Here is a 2942-nt window from a genome sequence, read left to right as displayed (position 1 = left end):
CGCGTTACTCTGCGCTGCGCAAAACTCCGCATTTGAACAGTCAATAACAAATACTTAAACTAATAACAAATCATACTTAAAGTCGCTGATTCAGAAGCGCCAGATTGTCATAGCAAAGTTGGAATTTACCTTTTTTTAATTTTTTTTGTAGAAATAGCCTTTGTGCACAGCCAGCCTTGTACTCTTCTAGGTTCAAAAAACTGTCGTCCATAAAATGCGTTGCACAAATTCGAACATCTGGGTTGTAATTTCCACATCGTGACGTAGACATGTGGTGGCGTGTTAGAACGAGCCGTTTTAGGTAGGCGTGGTTGACTCTTAACTTTTATAAAGAATATCTCTTTGGATTTGAGACTTTAGTCTTTGCAACTTTACAGATCTTCTTTATGGACCAAGAGCTTGTAACACTTCAAAGAGAAAGGAAAAATTGAAATCGCATCATATGACCCCTTTAACAATAACGTCATGAGTGGCCAGACTGTTGGTCAAGGGATCAAATTATGTATTTTTGCGCCCAGAATGACTGGCTAATTTTCAAAGACCAAATGCTTGGCTGCAAAATACGTAGTAACATTCCATCACTCACTGTCCAGAAAGAGCAGGGAGTGAGGCTGTCAAATGAGTGGAGAGAGTGTTAAATCAGTGCTTTTGGAACGGACAAGGCTAAACAGCAACAATCGCTGCGCAAGAAATTAAAGGAAGACAGAGATTCGAAATCCCACTCAAAAGCAACAGAGATTGTAAATGCCGCATCCCACGATGAAATGAACAGGCAATTGCAAGCCATGCGCAGGGCTGAACACGATACAACTTGCAGAGTGTTCCGAACAGCCTACAAAATAGGTAAACCATTCGCAGATATGCAAACTGATGTGATTTTGCAAGAGTTGAATGGCCTGAACATGGGCCGAGTTTTGCACTATTTGCACAAGACGTGTGCTAATATCATCGACCATATCGCAACAGAGATTGAAAAAAGATGGACGGTGACATAATTGCACACAGACGAAAATTATGAGTGTTGATTGACGAATCCACCACAATCAGTGGCAAGTCTGTGTTGGTTGTCTGTTTAAGATCAGCTGTTGCTGATGCAGAAGAACCAGACACATTTTTTTGACCTGCTGGAGTTGGATGGGACCACAGCAGATGTTATCACAAAGACATTGCTGTCATGCCTTCACAAATATGGATTTGATGACCACTTTTTGGGTAAGTGTTTTTTGGCCTTTGTTTGTGATGGAGCATCAGTTATGCTTGGCAGGAAAGCAGGGGTTGCTAGACAACTTCGTGCCAGATTCCCAGACTTGTTTGTATGGCACTGTTTAAATCATCGTCTAGAATTGGCAGTTGGGGATGTTCTCAAGGAAGTCAGTGGACTTAATCATTTTAAGATTTTCATTGATAAGCTGTACACTTTATATCACGTCTCACCCAAAAACAAAAGGGAATTGGATCAATATGCACGGAGTGTTGGGCAGCGTCTTCTCGTCATTGGCCGTGTCTTGTCAATTCGCTGAGTGGCTTCAAGCGAGAGGACAGTCAAAGCTGTTTGAGAGAACTAAACAGAATAGAGAACTACAGAGTGCTTCAGACTCACTTTTCCAATGCTGCTAGTGATGTAACCAGGGATTCTACAGAAAGAGCAAAATACAAGGGACTCCATGATGTTCTCACCTCTGTGTCCTTTGTGTTTAATCTGGGATTTATGTATGATGCCCTAACAGAACTCAGTGATTTCTCAAGGATGCTCCAAAAAAGAGACACTACTCTGCCTGAAGCAGAGAAGCTGCTGTTTCGACAGGTACGAGTGTTTGAGTCCATGGTTTCAACACCTGGCCCCCACACGCAAACTGTTCTTCAAGCTGAAATGAAGAAATCTTTCCAGAATGTACCCTTGCATGATAATCAAAAGATTGTGAGGATCAATGCAGGACAATTCTTTCGCAGCATGGCCGAAAACATGAAATCCAGGACAGCTACAACAACTTCCTCTCATGTCAGTACACACGAAAGCTTATCTCATAGAGGTGAAAGCAAACTGATGACAGACTTAAAGGTTCTTCAGCTGGACACTTGGCCTGAGGGAAATCTGGACATACAGCATGGTGAAACATCTTTTGATTTTTATTAAATTTTGAATAGAATTTTTATATATATTTTTTTAAGAATAAAATTCAATGTTTATGTTGTTTATGCTACCTTTTGTTTTATCCTCTGTCTTTTAGTAATGAGTATGTGTCAGTGCAATTGATTACAAGTGAAATAATTTACCATTTAATGTGATATTTTCACAAAATTCATCTACTTACTACTAAGTAATCTTCTCCCTCTGCCTCTGTCTCTTATAGCCTCTGCCTCACTAAGCCAAAGAGATGTGTTGATGAAACAGCTACCTGTGGCCATTCAGTTCAACCCCACAACATGATGGTGCCATTTCTGTTAGTATGAACACCTACTCATTATGAATAACAATGCTTGTCTTACCAGAAATTTCTAGTGCCTGCTGAATTTATGCTACCATCAAATATTAAATCAGATAATGCAACTTGTCTACTGTTTCTTTAGGAAAACCAATTACTGAATTCAATGCCACTTGTCACTACCAAGGCTGCATTAACCATTGGGCTAGGAAGGGCTGAAGCCCCGGGGCCCGAGCAAGAAGGGGGCCCATGATTGGCTGTGGAGTAGATTGACGGACATCGGTAGCGCCGATCGCCAAAACTCCACCACGCCCCTCACTTTTTAGCGCTATTATTTAGTGAAGTTTTTCCGTAAATTCCATGCATATCATCAGAGATTAAAACGTCACATTTGAATTTGGTTTTGAATGACCTGTGTGCGTATCTCCTATCAGGTAATCACTGCGTGTAATGTATTCACCTCTCTTCACTTCGTTCTGGTGTAATCTAGAAATGGTCATGCAAAGAACAATCTTCGAT

The 2942-nt window shown here is 40.9% G+C and overlaps 1 long non-coding RNA gene across 1 annotated transcript in view; it reads left to right on the top strand.

Annotated features, from left to right (window-relative positions):
* Window positions 1-2626, top strand: part of LOC107657275 (uncharacterized) — an 8646-nt gene extending 6020 nt beyond the window's left edge. Inside the window, exons 2-3 of the long non-coding RNA XR_001630664.1 lie at window positions 2352-2441; window positions 2569-2626. This is a non-coding gene — a long non-coding RNA (uncharacterized LOC107657275). The remainder of the gene's footprint in view (window positions 1-2351; window positions 2442-2568) is intronic.
* Window positions 2627-2942: the final 316 nt, after the last annotated feature.

The sequence above is a fragment of the Sinocyclocheilus anshuiensis genome, unplaced genomic scaffold, assembly GCF_001515605.1.
Source record: "Sinocyclocheilus anshuiensis isolate Anshui unplaced genomic scaffold, SAMN03320099.WGS_v1.1 scaffold159, whole genome shotgun sequence".
NCBI lineage: Eukaryota > Metazoa > Chordata > Actinopteri > Cypriniformes > Cyprinidae > Sinocyclocheilus > Sinocyclocheilus anshuiensis.
The sequence above is the reverse complement of the archived record's forward strand: the minus strand, read 5'-3'. Positions and strand labels throughout refer to the sequence as shown.